General features: G+C 46.5%; 1 protein-coding gene across 1 annotated transcript in view; it reads left to right on the top strand.

Moving 5' to 3' along the window:
* The window catches only part of HMGCL (3-hydroxy-3-methylglutaryl-CoA lyase), a 1428752-nt gene that overhangs the window by 534348 nt on the left and 886904 nt on the right, over positions 1-7500 (top strand). The window lies entirely within an intron of this gene.

The raw sequence follows: 7500 nt of genomic DNA, 5'->3' as shown, positions 1-7500 counted from the left end.
TGTGTCCTCCAGGTCTTTCAGGAGCCTTTCTGATGAAGATATGGAGAGGGTGGTCCTGAGACTGCTGAAGTCGTCTGCTCTATCTAAATTATTGTTGGCTCTGACCCAGTCAGTTCCGGAGCCTAAGAAACCTGTTATACCCTCCATTGTTATTCCTCCTCCGAGCCAATCTGGTTTGTCGGAGTCAGAGGGCTTGGTGCCATTGGTGGAAACCTCGGCTCCAGCTCCACTTGCGGTTGCTTCGGAGCCGAGCTCTGCTCTGACACCTTCGGTGTCATTCATTGTGTCCAGGGGCCAAAGCTCTCTGGTTGGCGCTGACAGGGAAGGTTGGAATCGGTCTTCGTTCCGAGTCTCCCTCTCAGCGCTTCGGCTAGGGTGATTTCGGACCCTGCGTCTATCTCGGAGCTGATAACTCTTGCTCCGATGGCATCCTCGGTCTCTTCAGAGCGGGAGAGGCCCTCGGAGCCAGAGAGTTCGGCATTCGAGATGATGAGGAGCGTACTGTCCAAGTCACCAGTTGCCACCAAGGGTACCAGCACTCTCCCCCCTACAGCACCCACTTCGGTCTCAGCCCCTACTCTCTCCGGAGACAGCAGGGAACCCTCAGCCTCAGGAGCCACCGGCTGGTGGCCCCCACTCTTCCTTGACCTCCCCAGAATGTCCTTCTGAGGAGCCCCCCAGGAAGAAGACATGCAAGAGGAAGCATATGGACTCCCAGGATGAGTCTTTGACATCTGACACTGATCTCGAGGAGTCAGAAGGGTCCCCCAAGTCGTCCTCTGATGATGTCTTCTTCGTGGACATCCTGGAGATTCTTAAGCAGAGGTGCGGCTGGCCCACTGTTAACCCTTCAGATGAGGAGTTTGTGTACCTGAAGGTTTTCAGGTCCCAACCTTCTGCCTCTTGGGTGTCTCCACCCTTTGATGAACTAATAGATTTAGTTAGTCGAAAGGTGTGGGATACTCTCAGTGCCATGGGGCAGCCCCTAGCAGATCCAACATGTTTCTTTCTGCCCCTCCAGATAAAGAACTTTTGTCCAAAGGTGTACCTGTAGATGACATGGTGGTGGCTGCGGCTACTAAGAAGGAGCTTGCTGAGACGACTTCTTCTGTCCATCCGCCGAATAAGGAGTCTCGACAGATGGACAGATATAGGAAGCGTGTCTGCAGTTAAGCTGCTTTTACTCTTCGATCGTTGAACTATCTCACTCACTTCATGCGATTGCAGAGGGATCTCCTTAAGGAGTTGGGAGAATGTTCATCGTGTTACACTGCTGCAGTCGTTACACTTGGGTTATCCTGCCTTCAGGCGGTTCCCCAGTCGGCCTGAGTTCCAAAGCCTTGGTCCGGCGTCAGTTGCTGTTGCTTCTTCCCTGACGCCAGTGCGACAGGGGTATATAAGATGCAGCTGACGCCATTTTCTTCAGTCTTTCTTGCCGCGTGGTGCCCGAAGCAAAAGCAGTTCGCAAGTGCCGGTCGGCCGACTCCTGAGATTTTCATTCCGAATCCAGAACCGAAGTCTTCTACAAAGCTAAGTACCCTGTTGGAGAAACTTTTTCTTGCCTCAGACCGATGTCAGTAAAAGATAATAACTGTATTTCTTGTGGGAAGCAAATACCTCATAAGGATTTCCATTCTTATTGTATCCCATGCCTAGGCCCAGACCACGACGTCACTGGTTGTCGGTTTTGTGCTAGGTTTAACAAGCGCACTATTAAACATCGGTTTGATTTTGCCCGACATTATTTTGGCAGAAAATTCAATTATACCATGCCGTCGGAACTTCCGACGACTGGAATACATAAAAAGTTCAAAGATGAGGACTGGCATCCTAGGCCCAAAACTGACGATGAAGCCTCTTCTAGGCCAGTCACCGGTTCTCTGGTTTTCAGCGAAGCGCCTTCGCAGCCCCTGACGACCACTTCTTTAAAACCACAGGCCGCCTCTGACTCCCACGTGGAGATGGCTGGGCCTTCGGATGCACAAGATTTTCAGCCTACCGAAACTAACCCTTCAGAGGGATCCGGAGTATCTGAACAACCCGAAGCTTCAGAGGGTGTTTTCAGACCTACTCAGTTAAGCATTAAATCTTCTGCTAAGTCTAAACCTCCTTTAAAAACAAAGAAACAAATACAGCATTCTCCAGGACAGACCTCCATGCCTAAGAAACAAATGCTCAAAATGGCCGAAGACCTAATCACTCTGATCAGGGGGTCCCATCCCCCTCCTGATAAAAGGCCTAGACAGGATGCAGACTATGACTCATCTGACCAGGTATCCATCTCTTCAGATTCATCCTCAGACCTAAGGTACTCTTTACCCCCTTATGAGAATTCTGATGCTGAGTAATCAATTCCATCAGCCTCTCCGCCTGAGGACTACTCCTTTGGGGAAACCTTACATACCATGAGGGAGCATTTCCATTGGGAGGGCCAGGATTACTCAGAATCCAAGAAAAGGCTCAGAGACTTCCTTTTATTACCTCAACACAGACCCCTTGCTGTTCCGCCAGTGTTAGATATTATGGATGATGTGTATACTGAAAACAGGTTAAATCCTGATTCTTTACCTCCAGCCCCAGTTAAGCCTGACAGATACTACAGAGTCCCTGACTCTCACAAATTTCTTTATAAAAGCCCTGTTGTTGACCCTGAAATTATTTCTCAGGGCCCCAAAGGGGTTAAGGCCTCATCAGCAAAGAATCCAGTCCCCTCTGACAGAGATTCCAGAGCATTAGACAGATGGTGGAAGAAAGTATATACATCTGCAACTTTAGCAGTGAAGGCCTTAAATTGCCAGTTTCACATGCTAAAATATCAGCAATGTTTGATGTCTCAGTTGAAACAAAAAATGCTTCCAGACTCAGATCCTCCTAATTTTAAGGAAATGCAGGATTTATTGCATGCAGCTGAACAAGTGGGAAAGCATACTTTGCAATGTGGATTTGATTCTTTAGAGGCCTCCTGTAGAGCATCAGTTACAAGTTCTGTCATTAGAAGACATGCTTGGTTAAAAGAACGTACGTTACCAGATCATGTTAAAGCAAAACTATTGGGTGCACCTTTGCAGCAGGATGTGTTATTTGGAGTTAAGGCAGAAGAAGTTTTAAAGAAAATGGAGGATAAGGCAAAATCTGTGCAAACGGTGAAGGATTTCTTACAGGTTCAGCCTCCTCGATTTAGCAGAAATTGGCCAACAAAGAATTGGTCCTTTCCAGTTACAGACAGACCTCAAAGGGGCAGATACAGACTTCCAAGAGGAAGAGGTCAACCACAAGGTCCTTACAGGCCTCGACAATGGGGGTGCATCAGCCCAGAAAGAAGGGGAAGACAGGCTCCAACCATATAAAAAACAGCCCCAATGACGTCCCACTACAGCTGCCAAACAACTCTCTCTTGGCAGCCCCCTTGGGAGGAAAACTGGCACTTTTCTATCACAATTGAAATATGATCACCAAAGACAAATGGGTTCTCAGCATTGTATCTCAAGGTTACAGGTTCCACTTCCACACTCTGCCAAGGTTAAAAGGAATGCCAAATCTGCCACCAAATCAATGGGCAGAGGCTCAAAAACAAATTTACAGCACTCATGGACTTGAGAGCTATTCAAAAGGTACCACCACAGGAGCAAGGACAAGGATTTTACTCAAGACTCTTTCTGGTTCCCAGAAAGGACAAAGCCTGGAGGCCCATTCTGGATCTTTCTTCTCTAAACACTTACCTGGATGTTCCAAAATTCAAAATGTCGACACTACAGCAGCTTCTTCCCATGCTGGGCAAGAAAGCTTGGTTCGTAACCTTGGACCTCAAGGAGGCATACCTGCATGTCCCTATCAGATAAAACTGCAGAAGATACCTCAGATTCATAGCTGGTTCAATGCACTACCAATTCTCTGCACTGCCCTTTGGCTTATCTACTGCACCCAGGGTCTTCACAAAGTGCCTGGCACCAGTAATTGCATTTTGCAGACAGAAAGGAATTCAAATTTATCCATACCTGGACGACTGCCTGATTCAAGCAGTGAGCAAGGACATTCTTCTAAAGCATCTGTAGTTTGTAAAAAAGTTATTAAGTTGCCTAGGGTACACAGTAAACAAAAAGAAATCAAAACTATTGCCCTCACAAGAGATAATATTCCTGGGTGCCAGCTTGAATACAACGGCCCAGATGGCTTATCTCATGCCAGACAAGCAAGGACAACTGACTCAATATTTTCAATTGATGGCAACAAGAACCAACTCCCTGCAAGAAAAATTCTGCAGGCCTTGGGTTACATGGCATCTTGCATACTAATAATTCCATATGCCAGACTGCATATGAGGAAACTACAATGGTACCTAAAGAGTGTCTGGTCTCAACACTGTCAAAGTTTGGAAACAGTAATACCACTAATTCCTTGCCTTCAACAGGAGTTTCGATGGTGGTCTCAAGCTTGTCACCTCAACAAGGGACAGCCTTTCACTCTACCCACAGCCAGGCAAACACTGACAACAGATGCATCGGATTACGCCTGGGGAGCACACATGGCAGGAAAATGTATTCAGGGCAAGTGGCCTGCAGAACAAAGGCATCTTCACATCAATCAAAAAGAGATGCTAGCTGTACAAAATGCCCTTATACCTTTCACGGACCTTCTGCATCCAGGACATCTACTACTAAAGACAGACAACACCACAGTTATGTGGTACATAAACAAGCAAGGGGGCACTCTCTCTTATCCCCTCTGCAGACATGTCATGACCTTGTGGAACACAGCTCTAACCTATCAAGTTCATCTGCAAGCACAATTCCTGCCAGGAGAGAAAAACACACTGGCAGACGACTTAAGCAGAAACATCATGAATCCCCACGAATGGGAATAGCATCCACAAATATTCAGAGTGATAACACAAAAATGGTGGAGCCCAGACATAGATCTGTTTGCATCCCCAATGAACTGCCAGCTACAGAAATTCTGCACAAGGACTTACCATCCAAAAGCATGGAAAGTGGATGCCCTCTCATTCAGCTGGAAAAACCTACAAGTTATATGCTTTCCCACCACTACCTCTCCTTCCAAAGGTACTCCTAAAAGCCAGGCAAGAAGAGCCAAAGATGATCCTGAATGCCCCAGACTGGCCATTCCAGCACTGGTACCCAATCTTAAAGACCTTAGCACAAGGACCACCCTGGATTTTGCCTCAAATCCCACATCTTCTGACTCAGCACAACAATCAGATACTTCACAGCCAGCTAAAGATTTTAAACCTGGCTGCATGGAAGATTCCTTAGTCAAGCAAGCAATGCCTCTCTCCAAAGCTGTTATGGATGTCATTCTGGAGGCCAGAAGGCCTGGTACCAGGAAAGCCTATTCAGATAAATGGAGGAGATTCTGTGCCTGGAACCAGGCTCACAGCCTTGACCCTCTTGTCCCAAATATTCCTCAGATACTACAATATTTAACTGAGATGCTGGACAAAGGCCTCTCCTTTTCATCCATCAAGATCCACGCCTCCGCCATCTCTGCTCATTACAGTATGGATCCACCAATTTTCTCTAATTCCTTGCTAAAACAGTACCTCAGAGGGGCTAAAAACATAAGACCACCACGTAGGACACCTACTCCAACTTGGGACCTCAACTTCGTGTTGGAAAAATTAACTTTACCTTCTTTTGAGCCAGCTAACACAGCAGATTTTAAATATATCTCTTGGAAAACTGCTCTGCTCCTGGCAATAACATCAGCATGAAGAGTTTCAGAATTAAGGGCACTAATGGCAGTGGAACCTTTCATCATATTCCACCAAGACAGGGTGTCTTTAAGAACAAACCCTACTTTTATGCCAAAGGTGGTATCAAGTGTGGCTCTAAACCAAACTATTCACTTTCCAACTTTTTGTCCAAATCCACAGAATAAAGGGGAGAGACTACTGCATTCTTTGGACATACACAGGCAGTTACGCTTTTACTTGGACAAAACCAAAGCTTTCAGAAAAACTAAGCAATTATTGGTAGCATATGCTGCAGGAGCACAGGGAAAAGCCATTTCAAAACAGACTATTTCAAAATGGATAGGACACTGTATACATTTCTGCTATATACACCATGGGAAACCTGTACCTAACAGCATTAGATCTCACTCCACCAGGGCAACAGCCACTTCAACTGCCTACCTCAGAGGAGTACCTACCAAGGACATTTTGGAAGCAGCAACTTGGAGTTCTGTACATACCCTCACCAAGCATTACCATCTGCCTCTATACTCTAAATCCAGAGCTGGCTTTGCCACTGCAGTGCTGCAGGGCCTTATAGCCACCCCTAATGCCTTATAGAACCAGCCACCCTACCTCAGCTTTGGGATTCTACCCAAGTGTAATGACTGCAGCAGTGTAACACGATTAACATTGTACAGTTTTGTACCTACCATAAATGTAGATGTTCGAGTGTATACACTGCTGCAGTCCAGGTTACCCTCCCTCCTTCCTCTGTTACTTGCTGGTACGTACCTATGTCTTCTACCCTTTACTACCTATGGGGAGTATTTGCTGGTAACTGAAAGTTGTCGATTGCTTTTTTTATGTATGTTTTATTAGCAATTTGAATTGATTACCTTTTTGGGGGCAGCTGACATCTGGGGCAAGAAAAACTGAAGAAAATGGCGTCGGCTGCATCTTGTATACCCCTGTCAGATTGACATCAGGGAAGAAGCGACAGTAACTGACGCCGGACCAAGACTTTGGAACTCAGGCCAACTGGGGAACCACCTGACGGCAGGATAACCCAAGTGTAATGACTGCAGCAGTGTATACACTCGAACATCTACATTTATGGTAGGTACAAAACTGTACTTTCTATATAGGGTACATGTACTGAGGGAGTCCCTGACAAGATTTTTGCTCAGTTGTCCACCCTAAATTCTATAGTTAACTCCTCCATGTGGCTTATTTCTTATGCGGCTGATGGAGCGAGTAGAGCAAGTGGGTTCCGGAGTTGCCCTAAGGCGTCACTCCTGGGTGCACTTTTGTAATTTTGCAGAACCGTTCAAATCCACTTTCACCAACGCCTCTTTTCATGGTTCCTCATTGTTTGGATCTAAGGTGAAGGACACACTCACTCAGTGTGAGCAAGAAGGAAAGACGCTCTCTGCCTTGGGAGTACATTTTATTGTTCCCTCTAGACTATACCCTAAAGGTCAAAGAGGCGGTAATATATGGTTTAAGAATTCCCAGAGGGTCTTTCCCAGCACACAGGGTGAATCCTCCTTCAGAGGCAGAGGAGGAGGAGGAGGAGGAAATGGGAGACGTCGCATTAGAGGCAGGGGCGGTCCACAATACCAACAAGGTCGGGATTCCTTTCGGGGATGGCCTTAGCGTTCATGATATGGGGCCCAACCACATTTCTCTGGGGCCGGTTGGGGGTCACATTTCTTTGTATCCAGAAGCCTGGCTAAGTATAACTCAAGACAAGTGGGTGCAAAGAGTTGTTACCAGAGGCTATATCATACCCTTTTCCCTTCCACTGT

This window comes from Protopterus annectens, chromosome 1.part2 (assembly GCF_019279795.1).
Source record: "Protopterus annectens isolate FY-2018-M chromosome 1.part2, PAN1.0, whole genome shotgun sequence".
Taxonomy (NCBI): domain Eukaryota; kingdom Metazoa; phylum Chordata; order Ceratodontiformes; family Protopteridae; genus Protopterus; species Protopterus annectens.
The sequence above is the reverse complement of the archived record's forward strand: the minus strand, read 5'-3'. Positions and strand labels throughout refer to the sequence as shown.